Here is a 26,595-nt window from a genome sequence, read left to right on the forward strand (position 1 = left end):
CGTTAGGCTCTCACTATAAGGTGCGCTTTCTAGATCTGGAATAATCCTCGTGCTTCTTTTCTGAACCTCTCCCAATTTCAACACCCTTTGGAAAGTGTGGCCACCGGGACAGGAAAGCCCTCCAGCAGTGGTCTCATCACCACTGAGACACTGACTCCAGCACAGCGGGAACTGAAGGAAACCAGAGGGTGGAATTTCCGGGAGTGATCAGCACTACACTCGTCACTGGTAGTTTTACCATCGATGTCAATGAGAGCAGAGCTGGGCCACTGCTGAATGCTTTTGCAAATCCCATCCAGACAGGTAGAGCTGCTTTTTCCAGGTACAAGACAAGGCAAAAATCACGGTGAGTGGCTCCTTATAGCAACCTAGTGGATAAGGACCGAATGGGACATTGAAGATCAAAATACTCTTTTGCTCATAGGCAGGAGCAGCACAGGGAATGTTGCATAGCTACGTCTGGCCTGCTGCAATTCTTGGAGAGAGGGTTCTCGTCCCTGGACAGGTCATGGGTATTAACTCTCTGACAACATTTAAATCAGTGATTGCCTGGAGCTAATCGAGATTTTAATCGGGGACCACCTGTCCTTGTTTAGGGAACCAGAGCCTACCACCAGAGCAGAGGGACGGCTGGAAGTCCTCTCAGGGGTGATCTTGGCAGAGTGAGGAGCCGCTCCGTGTGAGTAAGGGCAGCGGAAACCAGCCCCACATGACCTTGCAACACGCTCACACTTACACCCTGGTAAGTCGTGTTACGTGAGAGCCCCGGACGTTAGATGGGAAGGCAGACCAGGAGAGCATGGTCCGTTGCGCAGCACATACTGCAGATTCCCCCAGCAGTGGCTCTGCAGAGCAAAGTTGGAATAATGGTTAGAAGCCAGTTGCTCGTCTGTGCTATGTGGGTGGGGCCAAGAAGGCGGGTGGGGTGAGGTGGACGCCGCTAGGCAGCACAAGAGGGCTCCTGGCTGTCGGGACGTGAGTCCTCCCAGACCACGGGGCGGAAGCTCTCAGCAGCTGGGAGGCAGAGCAATGGAGAGAGTGAGCTGGCTTCAAGGGACCCACCTGCTCCTGGGCTCGTTTCAGCCCTTCTGGGGTCCAATCCTGGCCTGCTCCCTGCCACGCAAATTCCTTAAGAATCAGGCCCAAGGCTCTGGGGCAGCCCAGACATTCCAGACATCCGGCCATGGAGCCAGGAGTCTCCAGAGCCAGCTCAGCTGGCAGCCTGCAAACCTGGGCTATTGGTTCAGTGACAAATCAAACTGTTGCCAAATTTGGAAGTGTAGAAATTTCCCACAGACTGAAAATTTGGAGTTTCTGTGAGCTCTGTTCTCTCCAAACAAACACTGCCAGGCAGGAGGAGAGAGCTGGTGCTGCTCTGCAGCTAACGATTTTGGGTGCACAGGACAGCTGCAATCCACGCGGACAAGGCAGTATGTGGGAAGCAGCACACACCCACCATAAATTCATACAGAGACATTAATTCAGCTTGTAAGCTCTCCGGAGAAGGGGCTGTCTTTTTGTTCCGTTTGTACAGTACCTAGCACAAAGCAGGCCTGGTCAAAGGCTGGGGCACTTAGTTATCACAGCTATACAAATAGCAGGCTAGGCAGAACTCATCTGTTCTGCTATGTAGGTTACCTTGCCATTGCTCTTTTTAAAAAGGAAAATTTAAATTTTATTTAAATGTGCAGGTACCACATTTATCAGGGCTGAGAAAATGTTCCACGCCACATTATTTGGTCTCAGCATTTCTAAATTTATGTAAAGAACAATTTCCAGGTACTCCCTCTCCCCTGCATACAATCAAATACAGTATGAGGAAATTTAAAATAATTGAATGCATAATATACCTAGGCAATTTGAAGGAATATGCCATAATTAAAACAAAACAAAAAACAATGGTGGTTATAACCTGCAGGAAGCTTCAAACTGAAATTGTTTTGTGTACTTGAATGATTTCCCATCACACTCTCCTGTTGTAAGGTTTCTGCGTATAGCGCTGCTTATTTTAAAGTCCTTAAAGTCGTTTTATTTGTCTGCACTGGGGAAAAGCATCAAAGAATTGTGCACGTTTTGTTAAAACAGAAAAGAAAAGAAAATCCCAGTCTGCTGTGAGCCTGTGAACCAGGAAGGTTTCCCTCCCACAGGCCTGTGATTGCCAGGCTGTAGCAATATAGGCACTGAATCATAGAATCGTAGGGCTGGAAGGGGCCTCAGGAGGTCATCTAGTCCAGCCCCCTGCTTCAAGCAGGATAAACCCCAACTAAATCATTCCAACCAGGACCTTGTCAAGCTGGGACTTAAAAACCTCGAGGGATGGAGAATCCACCACCTCTCCAGGCAACACATTCCAATGCTTCACCACCCTCCCGAGGAAATAGTTTTTCCAATATCCAACCTACACCTCTCCCTCTAACTTCAGCCCATTGCTCCTTGTTCTGCCACCTGTCACCACTGGGAACAGCCTCTCTCCACCCTCCTTAGAGCTCCCCCTCAGGAAGTTGAAGGCTGCTATCAAATCACCTCTAAGTCTTCTCTTCTGTAAACTAAACAAGCGCAAATCCCTCAGCCTATCCTCATAGGTCTTGTGCTCCAGTCCCCCAATCGTTTGTGTTGCCCTCCACTGAACCTGCTCCAGCACATCCACATCCTTTCTTTGGTGGGGGGCCTAGAACTGGACACTATTCCAGATGTGACACAATATTCCAGATATTCCTAAGCCTGCCAGGTGTTCAGTGTGAAGAGGTAGAGCCTGGTGGCTGGATGGAGTTGAGATGGGCACAGACAAGGAGCCGGGACAGGGCTGGTTTAGGGGTCTGACGGGGGCTGTGAGGATGTGAGCAGTTTCTTCTCTGCCTTGCCTGGCACCCATTGGAGCTAGGTGCCTGCAGAGCACGTGGCTGCCTCTTGTGCGCCCCTCTGCTACCCCCACATGGGTGGCACCCAGCAGGTGGGAGGTACCAGTCTAGGGTAACTGCTTTCAGTTGTGAGACAGGGTCTTACTCGGGAAGTGCACAGCATCTAGCACAGTGGGGCCCTGAGCTGGGCTGGAAGACACATACATAATAACCTGGACTTTGCATTCCTCGCTGGACACTGCCGAAATATTTTTTAAAATTCCTTGTGACAAGTCTGCCCTGCACTGCCAGCAAATACCCTGCAACACCCTGCAGTGCCACTGAGAGCACTAGCCTTCCCTTTCCCTTCTCGCCTAGCCACCAGGAGAGAGCCTCTTCTTCACTGCTGCCCTGGGGCCTAAGTTCACCCCAGGACAAACGCACCTCTGCTTGGGCCCAGCTGATTTCTATGCTGTGTTGAAAACACGGCCCACAACACTTGGAGCTTGCAGTTCATTATACACAGCCCTAACTGTGCTTGTGGCAGAGCAGGCAGGGCCCCAGGGGCTTGTGTGGGCTCCACATGGCCACAACCTTTTAATCCATTCATCTAAGCACTTCCCACCCCCAGAGAAGGCAGGTAACGATGAATATAAAGGGAGGACATGTAGGACACTCCTCCCACCCCCCGCTGCAGTCCTTATTCCAGCTAAATTCCCACTGGCTTTGAGGGGAATCAGCTCAGCGGGACGAGGCTGTGGGCCTGTGATCTGCACCCCAAAGATTTGAAATGCACAGGGGGATGTCAGTAGAGACTGCAGAAACAACGAGAAGGCCTGCAGCACCATATAGACTCTAACAGATATTCTGGAGCACCAGCTTTCATGGGCAAAGACCCACTTCATCAGATGCATGCCAGTAGGGAACTGGTGATGCCGGCCAGGGGTTTGGAGTGTCTGTCTGACTGTGATAGGCTGGAGAGAGAAGGGCTTGGGGGCATGGTCAGGGCATGCTTGGAATGGCCTGACAGGTCTACTTAAAGGAAGGGATTTCCCCCTGGTTTTGGCTGGTTGGGCTGGTGGTTTCAGACAGTCATTGGCCACAGAATTGTGTGGCTTGTTTCATGGGCCACTTTTTACTTTAATTCTGCCCTTTGGGAACTTTTTGACACAAACCCTGCCTGTGTCCCAAACCCTGTCCCACATCATGACATGCCCCACATAAATCCCACCCAGCACCTGGATGCAGATGTTCAAAACGGCCCCCTGGTTATACCTCCTGGGTTTTGTGGGGGTTCAGAGCCTTTCTGTGCTTGTTTTCGGTGGGTTTCTGGTGGCAGGTGGAGCGGACAGAGCCATGCTCACCTCAGCAGAGGACTAGGCTAGGAGGCTATCCCAGAGGAGAGCTGGGAATCCTTTGCTTGCAGAGACCAGTGGGCTGGGTTGCAAAGGATAACCGCAAGGCACAATGCCCACCGAGGGACAGAGCAGTGAGAAGTGACGTGAAGGGAGGCGTTGGCCAGGCTGCAGGGAGCAGATGCCTTTCTGCTGGTGCCCAAGAGGGACACTGGATGGGAGCCTTGTGGAGGGGCAGGGCCTGGGTGGGGCTGCCCCCAGAGGCTCTAACCCCCGGCAGAGGATGACAGAGAATGGGGGCTTGGTGGCCAAGTGGTGCTACCAGATGGAAGGAAGGCCAGCAGAGAAACAAATGCAGAGGGAGTGTGATGTGGAGCATCTGTTGGAGTGGGCGGTTGGGGCCAACAACAGCAAGCCAGCTGCACCAGCAGCCGAGCCCAGGAGTGCAGCAGCTGGCTGACAACACCCACGGTGAGCAGCGCTTCACTGGCGAGCTGGCCACACACCACAAGGGCAGCAGCAGCACCTGGTCCAGCAGATGGTGGAGCTCCTCCAGTCCCAGGAGGGGCTGCTCACCCAGGGCCAGGGTCCTCTGCCTGAGTCCTGACTCCAGGGACCCCAGTCGGGCTCATGAGGGTGGGACCAGAGGGCAGCCCTGAAGCTGTCTGGATGATTTTTGAATGTGTGGCCACTGTGGTGCTGTGGGCCAGATCACTGGGCCATGGTCCTGGTCCCATGCCTGCCAGGGCTGGCCCAGGTGGCCTGTAGGACACTAGCTCTCTGGGTGCCCGAAACCCATTTTAGACTATTTCATTATCTCCATGAAGATGTTCCACTGGCGCTTCCAGAGAGAAAAATTCCTGCTGGGTCCCCTGCTGGGCTAATGGTCTGGCACTTCACGGGTGACTGCTGGTGCTGGAAGGGTGAACTGTGGGGTCAGAGGATATCATGCCTGAGCAATTTGTCCTGGTCGGACGATGGGTGTGGATGCAGAGACTTTGACCCATGCACCAGACTGGAGCCGGTGGGCCTCGTGGTCAGTTAACCGCCAGCTGAATGAGCACACTTCCATGCCGCCATGGGTGGGGGCCCTGCGGCTGGGCTATCACCGGACGTGGGATGCTGAGGCTGCTGGAGGGAAAGGGGCAAAGGACGTTGTCAGCTAGAGTGAGCCTGAGTCCCTGCCAAAGCCCAGACATGGAGGCTGAGCAAGAAAGCCCCAGAACTCCTATGCCCAGGGAAGGAGGCTGCACAGAGCCATTGGTTCCTCTGGTCTTGATGGTCCCACAGGCAGGCGATTGCTTCAAGCGGTGGCAACCTGGCGTTTCAGCATTATTGCCCCTTCCTGGATTGTAGCTATGGGCAAAGCTGGACAGCCACCCCCGGAATGTGCGCAGGGGCCGGCCACGATGGGGCAGGTCTCTGGGTCCTAAGTGATGGGATTAAAGGAGTCAGACCCTCATAAGGGAGAAGCTGGATGAGGCCCATGGGACGCCAATTGCCACCATGTACACAGATGTCTGCCTGCACCCCATTCAGGAGGTGCTGCTTGCAGTGGGAGGAACCTGACACTCCCCAAGTGAGGCTCTCCCAGGTGGTCCCAGGCTATGGCTGGAGGTACATAGGTGGGGAGAGGAGCCTAAGGAGGGCAGATGACCTGATGCCAGAGGCTGGAGGAGAGCCTGGGTCTGTTCAGCTGGCTGGCACAAAATGGCACGAAGACCAGGGAAGGGACTTCACAAGGTGTTGGAGGGCCCCTGAGAGACCAGCAGGACCAGAAATCTCAAGATCACTGGGATACAGAACAGCTGATGCCAGACAAGGATGTCATAGGGTACGGGAGGCAGCTCCTGCCTAGTGCCAGCGCGCACACAGCTGGCCGGCACCAGTGGAGTGTTACCGGCTGAGGGGAGCTCGCAGTGGCCATGATTTGAACAGAGAGAGGAACGACAATCTCCTGAGCAATGCGGGTCGGGCCCAGCGCACTTGGAGAGAATTGCTTGAGCTCACCCACTTGGTTCCATGCGCCAGTCACCTGAGCAGGGAGACCTCCTGCCCCCCTAAGGCTTAGCAGCTGGTTCTGTTGGCCGGGCAGCTCCATGTCCTGCCCAGAGTGACAGCTGGCAGGACTGCAGAGCACTCCCAGGGCTGGCCGGAAGCCAACGCCAGCAGCTCACACCCCTTCGAGAAGGCTGGCAACCGTATGACCAGGCTGTTTGTACAGTGCACAAATGTCCAGACACCAACACACTCCGGTGTGATGCTTAAGGTTCCACCCAAAACAATAACAGGTTGTGTCACTCCATGCCTGGGAGCCTTCAAGGCTCTCCTGTTAGGACTCCCCAGTGGATGCTAACAGTGAGCAGACACATATGCAAGTCACACCCAGGCTTCCATCACCCACTTACCTACCCCAGCACTTGCCCAGTCCTGAGCTTCCTCCGAACTGTCTCACACCAGTATCCCGCCTTCTTACTGGACACTGACAAAACACTTAGAGAAATTATTCACTTCATTGCTCCTTTAAAGAGACAATACACTGCAGTTCATTCATTTCCCTGGGGTGGGATAAATGCTCTGATTTCACCAACAGCCCTGGACTGGATTGTAGTAAAAGTAAAACAAGTTTATTCAACAAAAGGGCAGAGCAGAGTAATACCACATGTCAGGAATAACGATGCAAAGGGTGACAGCAAACAGAAGTAAAAACATGCTTCTGCAACTAAAACTTATTTTCTGCACATTACAGTCTTTGCTGAAGCAGGTTTCCTACCTAAACACAGTTCCCATAAATGTCAGGTCACCCCTCACTGGAAGGATTCAACATTCTGCAATCTCAAGAGCTCTGGAGTTTTCAGCTCCAAAATTTGGATACTAGAATTGATTGTTTTTGCTGCTCCCTCCCAAAGTGCATTACCCTGTTACAAGAGGCAGAACCACTTTCTGCTGGTCTTCCCTGCCTGTTGGCTTCCCATCTTCCTGCTGACTCTGTGTGCAAATGGGAATTCCTTCCCTCTTGTCTGGGAGGAAACCTGCTCATTTGTTTGGAATGAAGCAATATGGAATGTAGCAAAATTATATGGCCTTCCAGACAAGATAATTGCAATTAGTAAAAAAAGGTTCCTGTAGTGCTGTAAGAATTGGTGGAAAATTAAGCAACTGGTCGCAGATAAAGCTTAGTGTATGACAAAGGAGGACGGAATAACTATTGCTGTCCACCATGTTCTTAAATGGGATGTTGAGAATGTTAGATGAGCCAGAGGGTGTGATGCTGGGCAGTCCTGAGTTAAACTCTTTTGCTTAGGGAGATGACATCATACCACTGGCAGATGTGCTTAAATTAATGATTACGCCATTTTTCTTTGCTACTCTTGAAATTTGGTGTAGTTCATTTGGACTTACAATAAATGCCAAGAAGATGGAGGATTTGCAGGCTGGGAAGGGGACAACAGATAAAGTGTTCAAATGCCACAGCAGTGGAGTCACAGTACAAGTGCATGCTCATTTGTACCTAGGAAGCTTGATCAGTGCCAACAGCTCCATCAAGCCTGAGTTTAACACGAGATATGCTTTGGCCCCAAACACTGCAGAGGAACTGAGAGAACTAGAGACTGGTAAAAATATGATGTTTGGTACCGAAGTGAAAACATATCGCACCAGCGTACTAACTCCAGCATGCTGTGGTCTGGAGGCAGGTATGCTGTCTGAAGCAGATGTGAGAGGACTGGAGGCTGTCGAGATAAAGGTTCTTCAGCAGGTGTGAAGTTTTAAGACAAATGAGGATCTTAAAAGGAGAGTAAGAAGTGTAATCAGAGTGTGCTATTGGCTATAATCAAAACAGTCACAATGGTGGGAACCCTGCAGAAGACAAGCAGATGATAGGATGCCAGAGAGAATCATGGAAACAAAACCAAGATCAGTCCAGCCTAGTGGCCAGCTCTTTAGGTGATGAGACATCGTATGCAGACACGTAACCAGCCTGGGCTTAATGGCAGAACAAGTCATGGAACAAATGGATGGAGAGGCTGTTCTGCTCCCTGTGTCTACAAAGATGCTCTGGGATGAAAAGGAGGAGAAGAATTGCATTGAAATAAAATAACACAACTGGATTGTAAGTTCTTTTGAGGCAGGGCCTGTTTTCTGTATCTGTTCAGCACCTGGCAATGTGGCGTCCTGCCTGTGCTGATCCAACGTGAGAAGAAGTGTTCTCCTTACATTACTTTTGCAATGTTCTTGCTGGCAGTGGAGGGAGGCCCCAATTCAGAGAGCCACATTTTGTTAATTAAGGAAGGTTAGTAAATGACATGACTCCTGAAGGGACTGTGTCACTGACATGGCTGTCAAGGCAGAATTACATTTGCAGCAAGAGAGCACATTTATCATCTGCGAATTTGTGTACTCTGCAGAGATAAGCCTGTCATCAATGAGTAGGAGGGTTATGGTTAATGAGCTCGAGTATGACAGGAAAGTGGGTGTCAAGTACTAGGAGGGAATTTATTGAATTCTCAAGAGATCTCAGTGAGTTTTATTTAAACTTTTCTGAGAGTGTCTTGGTTTTTTACCAGACAGGGACCGCCCAATGCACCTGGTCTCCAATATGTGTATATTGAAAGGTCCATCTGAATTATAAATCCTTATGTATCGCATCCCTGCTCGCTTATGTGGAAATGAAACACGTTACCAGTGGAGCTAGGTGAAACACTTTTGTGATCAATTAAAAGTAATGTCCTTGCAATCCAGGATTATTTTCCTTTAGTTTCTCATTCAGCTAAATCGGCAGACATAAAATGTAAGGGGTGTGGGGCAGGGACCGTCTCTCTGTTATGTGTTTGTACAGCACCAAGCACAATAGGGCAAAGGTCTCTACTCACTACCACAACTCAAACAATATTAAACAGTAGGAAGAATCCCAGTGTAGTCCAAATACACATTGTACCACATGGAAACACACCTTTGGTGGCAAAATGTGCACCTTTTATTGCTGGTTTGCTCAGTGCAAGTTAGGGACAAGTCCCTTTCTCACACACACTTTTCCTTAAAAGGATGGAGTCAAAAGTTGGTCACTGAGTTATATGCCTTTTACCTTGCAAAACGAACCAGCAGTCTGAGTAAGTGGGTCTGTCCCATGAAAGCTAATAAATCATTTTGTTAGTCTTTAAAGTGCTACAGGGCTGCTGGTTTGTTTTGTTAGAATACAGACTAACATGGCTCATCTCTGTTACTATTTTACCTTACAAGTGAGAAATCTTTCTTCTCCCCCCCACTGCAGGATTATTCTGCTGTACTGCAAGGAAGTCATACTAGCCAAGAGTGCATTGTTAAAACCACACACCGCGGTGGCTGCCTATCCATGAGGCCAGACACTTTACTGGGTGACATGTTTTAAAATTTACAGTTTTTAAAATCTTTGGACCTTGCAGAGGTCTCTTCTACAGAGGTGCCAACAGCACATACATGGCGTCCCTCTGCTCAGCATGACTTAGCCGCTCATGCCCACCAAGCAGCGCTTGTGGGGGGTTTTGAGGGGAAGCTGTGAGACTTCTTGGAGTTGTGACTGTCCTGCTCTTTTTCCTGCACCACAGTGGGACTCCAGTGCTGAATGGAGCCGTTTGGCTCAGGGCACTTACAGGCAAGGAGCAGCCTCTTCCTGGGGCAGGGAAGGTTGGAAGCAACCCAGGCACAGACTTCAGAGGCGCCACAAAGCCCAGTGCTGCTGATGCACCTATGCGCATGGATAGCAGGCTCTGTACACAGGGAGCTGATAGCCTCCATGGGCCCCTGGGTAAGGTGGATGGTGGCTTGGCAGGGCTGAGGGCAGCCAGCCCCCTCCCGCCAGTCCTTATCACTGCCCAGAGTACAGCATGCCAGCCCCCAGCCCAGCCCTTGGCACTGCCTGGGGCACACAGCGCAGTACTCTGGCAGTGATTTAAAAGGCCCCGGGAGCTGTCCTCTGCCACAGCTGCAGGCCCCTTTCAATCTCGGGGACCCAAGGCAACAGCTCCCCTTCCTCCTCTGTCATTGGGCCCTTTTTCTCCGAGTGCCCCACTTCCAGGGTCATGGTGCCAGGCCCTCCTCCCAGATCTTGCCTCAGAGCTTGTGGTGGCTGTCGGCCCCACTGCTGTTTGGCCAAAAAATCCAAAAGGGAAAGATTTCGTTGAAAACCAAAGCATTGCTGTTCAGAGCTGTTGACAATGCCACATGGGAATTCCGGTTCGGAAACTCGCGCTCCTAATCTCCTTGTTGCCTGGGGACCTAGCTGGGCCATGGCTGCCACTTTCCCGCACACCCTCCTCTCCTGGCAGGGCAGGCAGTTAGTCATGGGACAGGTACTTTGGCCTGGGAGCTGGGCTCCTGGAGAACACAGAGAGTGATGAAACCAAACTACAGCTCACAGCAGGGATGTCTCTGAATCCAGATAGTTCAGGTTTTGGACATTTTGTTATTTGATTGAAAAAAACAAAATGTTGTGCTGCCACCAACCCAGTTCTTCACTGAAAAACAGATTCATGGAACATTTCTGAGCAACCGTAGAGCATAGTGATAAGCGTAGCAAGAGTGCTTATAAGGGGATGCCAAATGTTCCTCTTAAGGGCCTGGAACCATTGCCAGCAAGAGATGCAGAAGAAAGCGAGGATAATATCTACCGTGATGCTGGACAGTCTGACCTAATGGTCAAAGCCCAGTCTTGAGTTGGGGCCATGGTCAGTAGTCAGACCAAGGGTTAAATTGGACTTCACACCAGGTCAAAAGTATAGTTCGAATAGAAACCACAGCAAGCATCAAGGAAGAATTTTATCAGAAAAATGTGAATGATAATTGGGAATCATTTTAAAACAGCTCACAGTGCCCAAAAAGAACAATAATTGAGAAAGTAGGTGAGCCTGGTTTAAAAAATAATTAAAATAAAGGACCTGGTCTAGCATGTAAGTGAAGGGAACTGTAAAAACTCAAAAAAAATGCAACAAATGGAAGAAAGAGGAAGTTGATAGTAATGAATATAAATCAGAAATTAGTTATTGTGAAAATTGATAAGGGAAACCAAGGGACACAAGGACAAGAAGAAGAAGTTTTTTTTAAGTATATTAAAAACAAAAAGAATCCCAGTGATGGTATTGGCCCATTACTACTCTCCACAATAATGCAGAAAAATAGATGTATTCAATACATATTTCTGTACTGTAGAGGGAAGAAAAACTGATAACCTTTCCTTTCCATTTCACTGGAGTCTCTAGAGGCTGTTAAAAAGAAGTTACTAAAATTAGACATTTTTAAATGTGCGGGTTCAGATAACCTGCATCCAAGAATTTTAGAAGAGCTGGTTGAAGAGCTTGCCTGTTAACGCTGATTTTTCAATAAGTCCTACAGCAGTGGGATTTTACAGGAAACTGAAAGAAAGCCAATATTTCTCCATTTTTAAAAAAGGATAAATATGATGGCCCACATAATAATAATAGGCCAATCAGACTGATGTCAATCCCAAGCAAATGTCAGAGAGGTGGCCGTGTTAGTCTGTAGCTTTGAGAACAAGAAGTCCTGTGGCACCTTATAGACTAACAGATATTTTGGATCATAAGCTTTCATGGGCAAAGACCCGCTTCATCAGATGCATGAGTGAGGGGGGTGGTTTCAGAGGGGTATTTAAAGAGTAGGGTCCCAGTAAGAGGGAGGGCCAGAGCTGACAAGGTCTATTCAGCAAGATGGAAGTGGCCCATTATCAATAGTAGTTATCAAAAGAGGAAAAAACAAGTCAGATCAGACAGGGGGATATGACCCATTTACAAAAGCAGCTTCTTTGCCCTGGGTGTTAATATCTCCCCATTAGACTGTGACAATGGGTCATATCCCCCTGTCTGATTTGACTTGTTTTTTCCTCTTTTGGTACCTACTATTGATACTGGGCCATTTCCACCTTGCTGAATAGACCTTGTCAGCTCTGGCCCTCCCTCTTACTGGGACCCCACTCTTTAAATACCCCTCTGAAACACCCCCCCTGCTCATGCATCTGATGAAGCGGGTCTTTGCCCATGAGAGCTTGTGCTCCAAAATATCTGTGTCTATAAGGTGCCACAGGACTTCTTGTTAATCCCAAGCAGGATATTGGAGTATTTGATATGGGACTTGATTAATAAAGAATTAAAGGAAGGTAATGTAATTAATGCAAATCAATTAGGGTTTTTGGAAAATAGATCCTGTGAAGCTAATTTGATCTCTTTTCTTGATGAGATGTCAAGTTCAGTTGGTGAGGGTAATAGGGTTCATATAATAAGCTTTGGCTATGTCTGCACTACACAGCTTTTAGAGACACAGCCAGGTCAACATGGCTGTTCTGCTACCAGTCGGACAGTCTAAATGCTCTTTGTCAGCACTTCTGCTGACAAAATATTTCCACCCATGACGAGAGGGGTTTGTATTGTCGACAGGAGATCGCTCCTGCCGACCACAGGCCGTTTACATGCCACTTACTGTAGCAAAGCTTTTGTCTCTTGGAGGGGAGGGTGAAGCACCTGTGAACAGCAAAAGTTTTGTAACTTAATTGGCAGCGTAGACAAAGCCTCAGAGAGGCTGTGTAGGTGAGATTAAGTAGATTGCTTTGCATCATCTTCTGTAAGGCATTTGACTTAATACCATGTGACACTTTGATCAAAAAACTCCAACAATAAAAAATTAACATGGTACATGCTAAATGGATTAAAAACTGCCTAACTGAGAGGTTTCTAAATGAAGCTGTAAACAGGGAATTAACATTAAGCAGGTTTCTTGTCAGTGGAGTCCTGCAGGCATCAGTTCCTGGGCCCACGCTATTTAATATTTGGTTCAGTGACATGGAACAAAACACAGAATGACTGATAACATCTGCAGATGTATCAGAGAGGTAGCCGTGTTAGTCTGTATCTTCGAGAACAACAAGAAGTCCTGTGGCACCTTATAGACTAACAGATATTTTGGAGCATAAGCTTTCGTGGGCAAAGAAACAATATGTGTTTTAATGCAGCTTCCTGTAGAGCTGTCCAGCTTGGATCAAAGAATATAGGCTGTTCTTACGGACGCTCTCCTGGTAAGCAGTGACTCTGGAAGAGAGTGGGAGGCTGGTGCTAGGTGATCAGTTGAATGTGAGGTCCCAATCCTGTGGTCAAAAGGGGAAGGTGAGCCCAAGTGTGGTGAACCTGCAGATCCTTCAGAATCTGCAACTTTGGCATTTTCTGCCTGACAAGCCCCATCACATCCTGGTGCATCTCTCTCTCCTTTCCCCACTGGAACTTCCAGGCCTGTCTCCTCTGCACTCTTTGCTTCTCCAGGCTGCTGCCAGTGTTCATCCTCCAGGCTCTTTGCTCACTGCCAGACACACCCTTGGCTTGCAGATCCCTTGCTCCCCTAAAGTGTTAAATAAGACATACTGATTGACGCTTCAGCTCTCCTTGCTTGTGCCTGGCACCAATCCACAGCACCTGGGGCCCAGCAAGGGTGAGAGGCATAAGGAGGGAATTGCTCAGATGCCTGACGTAGGCGGTGGTGCTGAATCCTGGCACAGCTTTCCCCAGTGGTGGAGCGCAGAGCTGGCAGCTCACTCCTGCGGGGTAGAAAGGCAGAATGAGCACCCCGGATGCTGGCGTGCCAAAGCCACTAGCCTGTTGACTGTACTTGTGCCAGCTGATGTTACTACTGACCTGAGTGGGGAAGTGGCCTGCCATGGAAGAAGCAATAAAGCAGCCACCACTGGAGATCTCTCAGGAGGATCCATGGGACAGTCCTGTGTATAGAAGCAACCTGCGCTGAATGGCCCCGATGCCCAGCTATAGGACGGGGTAAGGAACCTTCAGCATGCCAGCCACACGCCATTCATCGGGGTTAGTCCCTGGCAGGCCGTGAGACACTTTGTTTACCTGCCTCTCTACAGGCACAAAGCCCTGCATCTCCCAGAGGCTGCTGCCCACCATTGCCTCCCAATGGCAGCTGCTGGAAGCAGTGCGTGCTGGGCTACCACTTCCCGAAGCTCCTGTTGGCCGGGAACGGTGAACCATGGCCACTGGGAGCTGCAAGTAGCTGTGCGTGTGGCTGCTCAGGGATGCAAAGTGTCTGGCAGCCTGCCACCAGCTAATTGTGACTTACTGCGTCCAGCCCGCAGGCCAGGGATTCCCCTGCCCTTCTACAGGAGACTGAAAAACAGAGACCAAGGCTACCTGCTCAGACAAGTGAGTCCAGGAAGAGTCAAGGGCAGTAGCTTGGGGGAGCATTATTTCCCTCCAACGGGGAACATGTACACCCTTACCCAAGGTTCCTCTCCCTGCACGGGGCTCTCCCATGCTTGGTAGGCAGGAGTGACTGGACTGCAGGGGAGTCTCAAACACGTCCTGGCCTGCAGCACAGCTAGAGCCCCTGCTCCCAGTCACACCTCCCCATCCTCTTCCTCCTCCACCTGCTCCTCATCCCCACAGTGCACGCCAGAGGTGTGTGACATGGGCTTCTCACTGGTGTGGGGGAAGCTGGTGGGGTCTCCATCCAGTCTGACATGCAGCTTGTGGTAAAAGTCGCAGGTCTGTGGCTTGGCACGGGATTCACTGTTGCCGTCCCTGGCCTTCTAGTGTGCCTGTCACAGCTCCTTGGCTTTCCTGCCACACTGCTGCTCGTCACTGTCACATACCTTCTCCTGTATGCCCCAAAATCGGCTTGTAGATGTCGGCATCTCCGTGGCTAGCCTGTAGCAATGCCTCCTGCCCAGGAGATGCAATATCTCCTGTCTGCTATGGCCAGCCCACATCTGGAGCAAGTGGCCAGCATGGCCAGCTGGACAGTTGCACACAACAATGGAGAGCTGCTAGGTGACCTTCCCAGGCAGAAGAATGTGTGTGGCTTTAAAAGTGCTGGAGAGCAGCCATCTCTGGCCATGTCTACATGACAGGAGCTATTTGGGAATACTACTGTATCCCAAAATAGCTGCCCCACATCTATGCGATGCACCCATCATTTCAAAATATTTTTCAAAACAACAGGCACATTATTTCAACATCCCTGTACATCTCATTATAGGAGGCGTACCGGGTGCCTCGAAACTGTGCTTTATTTCAACATGATGCACCATTTAGACAGCAGCCATGTTAAAATAGTCTATTTCAAAATTGACTAAAAATAAGTTAATGTTTGCTTAGCACAAATTGCATAGCTTGTTTTGAGTTTAGGCTGTTGCGGGATTCAAAGACAATAGAGTTCACAGCTTAGAACAGTCAGTTGCCAGGAATCATGGGACAATTGCTGGAGGACTGCTAGAGGTGCACTGGAGACGTAGCGTTTACAGTCACCCCCTCAACCTCCATACAACAACCATTGCTCAGTGCTGCTCAGGGAGTTGGCATTCCTATACTGGCATAATGAGTGGGAGACAAAATTAAGAGTAGACACATGAACAACTAGGCTGATGCAAGGTAGCTAACATTGACCTAACTCTGTAGGGCCATCAAAGATACCTCAGTCAATGATCATACTTCCTATGTAACTAATTTGCATACTACAATTCTTTTGGTTGTTGTGGGTCAGTGGCATAAGAGAAGTTGTTGATAGGCTGCTTGTTCCAACCATTATACCCTGTAAAGATTGTAAGCCCCTGAGCTGGCTGTGGCACCAGTGTTTGATAGGCCCCATGCTGGGCTTCAGGGTGCCAGAATGATAAGTGTGTGCTTAAGTGCTTTGCTCAGTCACAGCAGGGCCTAGATGATCTTCAGACTTTGTTATGAGTGTGTCATTTTTATTTCCCTTTTTCATTTTTCTAAGCTAGTCCACACAGGAGCTAACAGTGGCAGCATCACCCTCCAAAAGCAAAGCCTTTGCTTTAGGAGCTACCTTGTATTACTTTGTGGGTTTTACACTTACAAAATTTCTCGGCTTAGCAAGCCCAGTTAGTGTTTGGACTTTCTAGTACAGAGGCCTTACTGACTGGCCACATCACGCTACTGCTATGGACAAAAGTGCTCAACCTCTGTGGTTTTAGAAGATTGTTTATGTACTTATATAAGACTTGGATGTAATGGCAAACCCAGACAGGGGGCATAGGCCAATGCTCTCCTTGAGTTTCACACACAAGTCAACATTTGCCCAGCAGACCACAGTTAGATGCTGAAACAAAAGTACCTAACGGGTGGTAAGAATTCAGCATTTGTCACTTTGTTCAGCATTGGACGTCTCTCTTTGCATTCATTTCGTTCCAGTAATATGATTGTGAGCAAGGGGGGGAAAACACTTTGAAGGTAGCAGTCTATTTCCATTTTAAGAATGGCAGTAAATAAAATGAATGGCTGTGATTACAACTTGATTTTTACCAAGACGCTAGCCTTCCTTGTTCTCGGCCGTGAGCGCCAATGCAGTACTTCCACACTATCTCCCTTTTCTTCCTAGTTACGTCATGGTGTTTCTCTACTGCCTGTAACAGGAGTGGGGAACCTACAGCCAGCAAGCTGGATCCGGCCCCTGACAAGCCTCCACACCACGCCCCGGAAGGCCTGAGTCAACACTTCCACCCAGGGCTGGACTGTGATGCATGCCCAGTTAAGTGTGAGTAAGAGGTGTTTTTTTCGTTTTTTATTTTTGTTTGCTTGGTTGGTTTTGCATTGCGCGCTGGGAGCATGTGAGTAATGAGGGTTCTCATCACTAGCCTTCTGGGAGATGCTCCTTGCACTGGTCGGTGGTCTGTAGAAATCCCACGCTGCCAGCTTCTCACATGTTTCTTGGCAGAGATGGTTATTTCCTGCTCACCTCTACACAGCTCTGCTAGGATCTGACTGTGCTTCTGTCTAGGCTGCAGTGCTGGGCGAAGGACTCATGCATTAGCTGTGGCCACCAAGGAGATAGTTCACTCTGTCTCCAGTGCAGTGGGCAGAAACAAATGGAAGGGTTAAATGCCAGGCAGCTGTTCTGGAACGTGGAGGGTTAGGTCTGCTTCCTTGGAGTCAATTGGCTAGTCTTGGGATAGAGAGACCACGAAACACTGGTCCAGGGAACTGTGGGATAGCATTGGTGGACTCTCAGGATTCAGTCTGAGCTAGGTCAATGCTGCAAAATGGTCAAGTTTGGAGCCATGGACCAGTGGACTCCAGTTTGGAAACACGCCCCAGCAGGGCCTAGGGCCTGCATGCCGGGGAGTTATTGAGAGTGCACTGCACAGAAACAAACATGGCATTCTGGTGTTTTATGGGGACTTTGACTAGGTGCTGGGAACATTTTGCTGAGCATTGAGCCCTCTCTGGTTCATGCTAGCCTGGTCAGCTGGCCTGGATGGTGACTTTATGACCCCTGCATTAGTGACAGCCCTGAAGAGGAGCCAGCAAGTGCCAGGTCAGGTGTCTGAAGTGACTCCAGTGATCTTCTGGTCCCATAGGAGGTTCTGGTGCTGGAACAGCTAGAATGTGTCTTGGCCTGTACTGGGAACAGCTATTTGATTGCAATCCCTCTGCCCTGCATGAGGAGCTGCTACAGAACTGCCAGTGGAAGCAGAAGAGGCTGACTTAGCCCCAGAGCCCAATAAGTTTCTGCCTCCATGTATGTTGCTATTACGATAGGAATGGGGGGAGTCCCAGGGCAATTATTATTGCAAGCTGCAGGCAGTTCCTTGTACCTGCTTACGGCGGAAATCATGCCAGTGCCTCAGCCTTCCCACCACCATGTGCAATTCCCAAGGGAGACCAGGAAGTGCAAACAGCAGTTACACAAGCAGTTATTAATTTTTACTAGGCACTCAGACACGGTTACTTCAACATCTGCCACATCTGTGTGAGAGCTATGTATCACTCACCCTGCCAGTATGCCTCCCACTGAACAGCTTGGCCCTGCCAGGGCATGCTGAGCCACCTGTAAATTGTCAACTGTACTGGCTGGACAGGGCAAGAAATGTAGTGCCGTAATTGTCCAAAATGTACCAGGAAGTTACATACAGGCCAAATATGCCAGGAGTGCGTAGCGGTTATTTGTTAGAGCAGCACGCCTGGGGTAGCGGGGCGCACAGAGAATGTTGTTATGTAGGCAATCCGTGTCAGAGTCCATGTTGGCCAGGGGTCACTTGCCTGGAGTGCATGGATACAGCTAGGCCATGCAGGCTATATTGTAAGCCACGCCTGCACCTGGGGAACTGCACAAATGCAGATAGCTCTGAGCAGCTTACAAGGAGGCACTAATCCATGTGAAAGCAACCCAGCATCCTGTTGATTTCTCCATGGATCTTCACCCAACCCCAGGTGTTGACAGCTGCAAGCTTTTCCCCACTAGTACAGGGGTTGGCAACCTGCAGCTCCAGAGCCGCAGGTGGCTCTTTAAGGAGCCACTTATGCCTCCGAGTGCTGCCACCACTGACTCCTCTTGTGACTCTCTGCCCTGCCGCTGCTTAAACAAAAAAACTCTGCTCCGTTGCCTGCCATTAAACCAACTGGATTCAGTGTTTTTGTATAAGTGGTGGCAGCCTCTGGAGTCACTGAGCAGCCAGCTGCAGCAGGGAGCCCTGGAGAAGAAAGCCGTGGCAGGTCAGGGAGCTGCCAACACTGCATGTGGGAGAAGCACTAACCCTGCAGGAGAGCTGGGGGGCGGGGTGGCCGAGCCTGCCCCTGCCAGAGCCACGCAGCTTTGCTGAGGAGGAGGCGGCAAAGGGGAGCTGTGGAGGAGCTGCATGCTCTGAGGCGAGTTAATCCTGGTGTTGTGGGGAGTGGAGGTTGGAGCTGAGGCAGGTGAATCCTGGTGTTAGAAGGGCGTGTTTGGGGCTGAGGGGGGTTAAAGCTGGTGATAGGGTGTGGGGGGGGTTGAAGCTGGGAGGGGTTAAACCAGGGGATAGGTGAGGGGGGGTTTGAGGCTGGGAGGGGTTAAGCCTGGGGATGGTGGGTGTGTTTGTGGGATTGGGGGGTAAAGCCTGGAGATGGGGTAACAACTTTCTAACTCGTACAAATAAATGTTTGCGCTGTTCTTAAAACGGGTGATAAAAAGTACAGTTTGACGTTATTTATTAAGGTCTGTCTCATATTCACATGCTTTGCAGCTCTTGAAGTCTTGATTTTGTAACTGAATTTGAAAAACGGCTCTTCTCGCTATTTCAGTTGCAGACGCCTGCACTAGTAAGAACCCAAGATGGGTACTCACCTTTCCGGACAGGGTGTCCTTTCTGGGTCTCCTCTGTAGGTGACCTGCCCCCTGAATTTTCACATCTGCTGTGTGGGCACTACAAGCTCGAAAGCCTTGTTAACATACTTGGCTGGCTTGTCCCAGGGGCTTGGAACAGAACGTCCTGTTGCCATCCAGGAATGACTAGAATTGCTGTTTGTGGACCCATAAGCGGTAACCGCAACAAGACAAACCAGTGTCCTCTCCCCTCCTCCTGCCCCCGCCCCTTAGCAAAAATGCTCTGCAATTTTTTAAACATACATCACAAAATACATTTTGTGAATTTCACATCTCTGTCACGTACAAAGGCTTTATTCACAGCTTGAGTCTCACTGTTGGCCAAGCAGCCTCCAGGAACTGAGCTGCTGGTCTCTGAATACACAGAAGCACACTTACATAAACTATATTTTGCTTTTGGCCTCCAGACATTAAAGGCAGTTCTTCAGGGGATAACTTGATGCTTTTCTGAATTACTGAGACAATATTGTACTGTTTGATTCCTGGTTTTGCACCCATCTCCTTCCCAGGACCAGCCACAGCCCAGCAGGAGTCTGAAGCAATGGGGTTTTGTCTATTGTAAACAGCATGTTGTTATAAAGTCACAATTTATGCTATCGCTCAGTGTAAGAATTGTGGAGTATTACCAATGCTTAAAGTTGTTGTGGGAATACAGAACGGTCATCATTGCTATGTAAGCTATGGATTACATAGGGCTCCCCTCATCTAAGTGTTATGAGGCAGCACTGGGGAGGAGTTACTGGATGAACCAGCTGGTTGGGAGCCTTAGGCTCAACTGAGCCTTGGCCATATAGCCATAAACCTAGTGTGAATAGCCCTTACCCCCACTATTCAAAGATAGACCTAAAAGCTGGGTGCTGGAGTCTGTCTCATGGTGGTCTCTCAATAACAAGTAGAACGTCTTCAGCAATCAACTGACTCACAAATAGGATGGTGACATGAACAGCCCAATTCTGAAGCAGTAGAGCTTATCACAGAAGGGGCAGGAGTTAGAAGCTGTTGGAGGGGCTCAGGGCAGTTTTTGATGCCCTTTTCTTCTTCTCCGCCTCTCCTCCTCATCTGCACTGTGGCAGGTCCTCTCAAATTGCTCCACCCCTTCACGGATTACTGTGCTCTACTGGGGATGATCCTGGGCAAGGTTCTCCCAAGTGTCAACACCAATGCTACGCTTTTTCATGTGTGCCTTCAGCATGTCCTTATATTGCTTCCACTGGCCCCCAACGCTCCTCTGTCCTTCCCCCAACGCAGAAAACGGAATCTGTTTTGGGAGACGCTGGTCAGACATCCGAAAAATGTGACCAATCCAACGAAGTAGTTGATGAACGATAATGACTTCAATACTGGTCATATTTGACTCTTCCAGGACGCTAGTGATTGTGTGCCTGTCCTCCCAAGAGATACTTAGGATTCTCCTGAGGCAGCGTTGATGATATTGGTCAAGTGCCTCCAAATGATGCTTGTATGCTGTCCAGGTTTCACATGTATATCATAGCGGTACAACCACTACATGGTATACGAGGAGCTTTGTCTTGGGATAGATGTCCCACTTCTCAAAAACTCTTTGTCTCAGGTGGGCAAAAGCAGAACTTGCATGGCTCAGACAATGCTGGATTTCCACATCAATGTCAACTTTAGCAGAAAGATGACTTCCAAAGTATGGGAAGTGCTCCACAGTTTCCAACAATCCTCCACTGACCTCAATAGAAGGTTCATGAGATTGCCACATCAGTGAAGGTTGGTGGATCACCTTGCTCTTTTTGATGTTCAGTGTGAGGCCAGGATTCTTGTATGCTTCCGTGAAGGCACTTAAGATGGTCTGAAGAGCTGTGGGAGAAAGAGCAACAACCCTATTTTCATCCATGTACTGGAGCTCCATGATCAAGGTTGTGGAGGTCTTGCTTTTAGCCTTCAGCCTCCTGAGACTGAAAAACTTCCTGTTCATTCTATAGACAATCTGCATACCATCTGGGAGCTTGCCATCAATGAGGTGAAGGGCCATGGTGATGATGTAGAACAGTGATGGGACAATGACACACCCTTGCTTGACTCCCATTTTGACCTCAAAGGGGTTGCTTTAGGATCCGTTGTTGCTCAATACTGTGTCAGTCATTATTGTTGTGAAGCAGCCTTAAAATGCTAATAATTTTTTTGGGGCAGACAATCTGAGAGGATGATCCACAGGACGCTAAGATAAACTGACTTGAATGCTTTGGTCAGGTCAATAAAACTCATATACAAGGCTTGGTTGTGTTCATGACATTCTTCTTGCCATTGCCAAGCAGTGAAGATCATATCTGCTGTTCCTCAGAATGGTCGGAAGCCACACTGGGATTCTAGGAAGATTTCTTCTGAGAGTGGTAGGAGTTGGTCTGTGAGGATTCGAGCTAAGATTTTCCGTGCTGTTGCCAGGAGGGAGATGCCATGATAGTTTCCACAGTCTGACTTGTCTCTCTCCTTGAAAAGGCTGATGATCAGTGTGTCTCTGAAATCTTGTGACATCTGCTCCCTATCCCAGATCTTGAGAATCAGAAGGTGGAGCTGTTTGTGGAGCTCTTGCCCACCTTCTTTGAATACTTTGGTGGGGATTCCACGTAGTCCAGTTGCCTTGTTGCAGTTCATTGCTTTGATGGCAGCTTGGACCTCACTCAAGGTTAAGAAGTGTTGCACAATCATCTCTAAGCAGCTGCTGAGGGATTTGGTGAAGGGATTCTACAACCATGGTGGAGGGGCCGTTCTAGAGCTCATTATAGTGCTCCCTCCAGCGAGAAGCAATGGCTTCATTGTCTTTCAAGAGTTGGGTACCATTCTTAGATCCCAGGGTACTGATTTCATGGTTTCTCGGTCCATAAACTTTGGTAGCATTGAAGAAACCTCTTGTATCATTGATGTCTGTGAGATGCTGGAGTTCCCACACCTTCTCAGTCCACCACTGGTTTTTCAGAGCCTTGTTTTATGTTGCACTTCTGCCTTGGCCTTGGCGTGTGCTTCTCTCTTCATTGTGAAACTGGTGTCACTTTGCCTAGCCCTAAAGGCTTTCCTTTTTGCTTTAATCAAGCAATCAGTTTCCACATGGTTCTCATCAAACCAGTCCTGATGTTTCCTGGACTGGTAACCAATGGCTTTTCCAAAAGCTCCAACAATGGCATTTTTCAACTGACACCAGCGTTCTTCCACATCTTCAGGGTGTGCTGCCGACAGCTTCCTTTGGAACGCTGTCTGGAAGTCACTTCGTCTGCTGGGGTCCTTCAAGCCTTTCACATTGATCTTTCGTCAGATCTGTTTCCTCTGACTTCTCCCTTTGGTGACAATCATAATCGTCATTGTGCATCGAATAAGGTGGTGATCAGTCTAACAGTCATCAGCACTAGTCACTGCACACGTAAGAAGGACATCATACCAATCCTGAGTGCGGACGATGACATAGTCTATGAGGTGCCGGTGCTTTGATCGAGGATGTTGCCATGAGGTCTTAAATTTGTTTTTCTGCTGGAACAGGGTGTCTGTGGTGACGAGCTCGTGCTCCGCGCGGTTTTGTAAGGAGGCGCACTCCACTGGAGTTGCTGTTGCAAATTCCATCTTTCCTAGTGGCAGTCTGCCAGAGATCCACATCTCTTCCGACTCTGGCATTGAAATCCCCTAAGAGAATAATCCTGTCTTCTTTGGGGATGTCCTTCAGGACTGTGCCCAGTTGGGTGTAGAACTTCTCCTTCACATCATCTCCAGCATCTAGAGTTGGTGCATAAGCACTGATGACAGTTGCCTGTTGGATTTTGGCAAGCTTCAAGAAGAGAATCACAAGACACTCATTGATGCCAACAGGGACTTCAGATAAGATCCTTCTCAGTTCATTCTTGATGGCAAATCCTACTCCATGAATTTGTCTTTCTTCCTTTGGGGTTCCTTTTCAGAAAAATGTGGACCCTCCAGCTTTCTCTCTGCATTTCCCACCTTCTGGTCTCTGTGTTTCTACCAGGGCAGTGATATCAATGTTGAATCGTCACAGCTCGGGGGTGATAATTGCCATGTGTCTTTCAGGTCACTCACTGTCTGGAATCTGCATTCTTTTTGTTTGAGAATCCACCCTGGTGGATACTGAGATTGAGAGCTGAAATCACAGGGTGGTAGCTGAAGAACTGAGAGCGGAAATCGTGGGGTTTTGCCTCAAGCCAAACCTGCAAAGTGGCCAGCAGAGTGTCTGGGAAGAGGAAGTGGACCAGGGGACCAGCACAAAGGGGGCATTGCCTCAGGCTCAATGAGGGAAGTCATCAGGGTGATGTGTCAAGGCCTGCATGGATTGGACAGAGCTGTAAGTGGGGCATTTGAAGCGGGGTACAGAGAAAGTTTGGGCATGTGAGTGGGACACTTACAGTGTCAACCTGGTGAACCTGAGAGGCCAAGGACGCTGCTCAATCCATTTGAGTGGGAACAGTTACCTGAGGGTTGGTTATGAACTCTGGGTGTGGTATTTTCCCAAGCTAAAGCCATGTGACATCCCTGCTTCTTTCATTAAAAGTTTCCTTCCTGCGCTCAGACTCTGTGCTTGTGAGTGGGGAATCACTGCCTCTCTGAGGCGCCCAGGGGTGTATGAATTTCCCAGGCTACTGTGTGGGGGCTCAAGCCAGTTCTGTGTGAGATGGATGAAATGGAACCCCTAGACAGTGAACCCAGCCCTGGTTGCTGCTGACTGCTATCGGCAGAAGGGTTACAACTGGAATTTTAAAATGGGTTGAATGAACACCTGGCGGAATGATCTAGGTTCACATGGGCTAGACTTGATGATTTCTCAAGATCCCTTTCTACCCTGCATTTGGATGATGATATTCATTAACATTTTAAAATGCCTTTATTTGAATGTCTGTGTTGTATATTATTGTACTTTCCTCAAACATTCTTAAATCCAAAACACAGAAAAAATGTATATATTGTACACAGCCCTCTCTTTAGCAGAAAATTGATCTGAACAGACCTAGGAGACAGTTATTTCCAAGGAGCTTTCATTTTTTCCCACTCCCTATTTTGCATGAGAAACATCGATTCCCATAGTTTGCCATTGTTGGCTCATTGACAATACCTGACTTTATCCATTGGCTCACTCTCCAAACTTGCTGACCTGAGGGTTGTTTGCTGGAACATAGTGATGCTGTCCCGGGAGACATGAAGAGGAATCTGCAAATTGAACAGAGCTTATGTAGCTGATACCTTGGAGGCTTGTTCTCAGAAATACCCAACCCTCTTGGGAATCCTGAAAACAAAGCAGTATGCAGAGTAGGCATCTGTGCGTGAATTTTCTCAGTGTACCTAGAGTCCATTGCTGTCGCATTCTTTTGTTCAATGCCCATTTCTCTTTTCAGTTGTCAATATTAGCACCAGAAAGGACTTCTGATTTCATGGGAACCAAGAAGGCGGGGGGGCATGAGTCACCGGTTAAACCCCTAAGCACTGTCATGACAGTGCTTTTAGAGGCTACATGGTGGTTCGATCATTAAGGATGCAGTCCTGCAAGGTACCAATCCCTCTCAATTTCTATTGATTCTCATAAGAGTACAGAATTCAGCCTCCTTGCTTTCAGTTGCTTGCAGGATCAGGGCCACAGGAAAACCTTTGCTCAATTTTCAGATGAAAGACATGTCAATCGGGAGTGAATTTACCCTAGGGGCTTTGAGTCTCTTGGAAGCTGGCTTCTTCTGAGCCATGCTTTCTAACGTCTAAAGTACTTAATCTTGTTACTGAAGTGAATAGAAGGCTGATGCTGAGATTTATAATCTACAGAAATGAAATCCCTCAGAGTTCTAGAGGGATCTTTCCTCAAGAAAATTAAGGCGGCAAAACATAGTCTGAACATTGTGTTCTTTTCATACTGTCCTCCATGAATTCATTTTTAAACAAGTTTCAGCAACTGCTGCTGTTTTTAAATGTTGTTTGGTATGAAATAAATGTACTTGTTGGATTAATTTTGTCGGCATTCATAGCATTGATTGTTGAGGTAATTTTTAGTTCCAGAGGCAGGCCATTTTAATAATACTTGTGTCAAATATATAAATGAAAAATTGATATTTGCCTATTTGTGGCATAATTAGCACTGCAGGGTGTATGCTTCCCTCTGTAATAAAATGTAACCTGGAAAAGATCTTCACACAGAGATTTCAGAAAATAAAAGGATAGCAAACAACTGGAGAGGAGTGGAGAAGAGACACAAAACGATGCGAGGGCTGGAGAAACGCCTGACTGAGATTTACAGAGCTCGGTCTAATTAATTTATGAAGGGATCAAGAAGTAGTTTGGTTATGATCTATAGATACTTTCACTGGTTGGAAATACCGGGTGCTGAAGGGCTCTGTAATCTAGTGGCATGATACGCTCTGATGCACAGCAGAAGGGCAATCCAAAACCACACTTTACAAAAAAATGAAGCAAGACGTGCAGGTTGGCTGTCAATCCAAACATATAAAAAGCCATGAACCACCCTCCCACAGTGGCCGGCAGAACAAGAACCAAAGGCTAGAAATTGAAGCCAGACAAATTCTAATTTCAGATAAGGCTTAATTGTTTTAGGAGCAAGGGTGATTAGCCACCAGAACTAACCACTCGGGGAAGTGGTGGATTCTCCAGCTCTTGATACCTTCAAATCAAGACAGGCTAGATGTCCCATTTGGCTTTCAACTCTATGAAAAAAAATCATGCTGTCCAAGGCCCTCTCACCCCTGGTTGAAATGCAGATAGCTGATTAACAGACACCTGCCAGCATTGCCCAGGGATTGGTCACCCAGCCCTGATCAGAGCTGCCTCTGGGTTACATTTGCTCAAGGCAGTTGCCCATTTACTACAATGCAAGAGTTTCTTGGCCGTAAGAGCCAAATGTGTCACTTTCTGACAGTGGTACAACTCCACATTAATGCCAACACCAGAGCAAGATTTGGCGCTAGTTGACTACCCATTCCAATCAGTCATGAGACGAGGACATTGGCAGTAACTGGCACAGTGGCTGTGTGGCCCAGTCCCAGCCCTCAAGGGCGATACTTGAGCTCCTACACTGAGAGAGAAGCAGGGAAGTGGGGATTCCCAGCTTGGGGTGGGGTGTTGCCATTTTTAATCACGGCACACAGCCTGCAGCACTGGTGGTGGACCCAATGCAACCAGCAGCCATTCTAAGCCAGGGAGCATAGCCTCCACCCCTTGCCAACCCTAAAAGGCACCTGGATGGGAGGGTTAGGGCTGGAGCAGTCCCAGATGGCAGGGGCCTACCCCCAGTTGGCCCCTTT

At 48.7% G+C, this 26,595-nt stretch overlaps 1 long non-coding RNA gene across 2 annotated transcripts in view; it reads left to right on the forward strand.

Annotated features, from left to right (window-relative positions):
- The window catches only part of LOC142010783 (uncharacterized), a 59,499-nt gene extending 34,218 nt beyond the window's left edge, over positions 1-25,281 (forward strand). Inside the window, exons 2-4 of one of the 2 annotated variants that reach the window (XR_012644884.1) lie at positions 597-742; positions 16,577-16,732; positions 19,744-25,281. This is a non-coding gene — a long non-coding RNA (uncharacterized LOC142010783). The remainder of the gene's footprint in view (positions 1-596; positions 743-16,576; positions 16,733-19,743) is intronic. The other variant, XR_012644885.1, reaches the window with a different exon arrangement.
- The last annotated feature ends 1,314 nt before the right edge of the window (positions 25,282-26,595 follow it).

The sequence above is a fragment of the Carettochelys insculpta genome, chromosome 3 (assembly GCF_033958435.1).
Source record: "Carettochelys insculpta isolate YL-2023 chromosome 3, ASM3395843v1, whole genome shotgun sequence".
In the NCBI taxonomy this organism is placed as follows: domain Eukaryota; kingdom Metazoa; phylum Chordata; order Testudines; family Carettochelyidae; genus Carettochelys; species Carettochelys insculpta.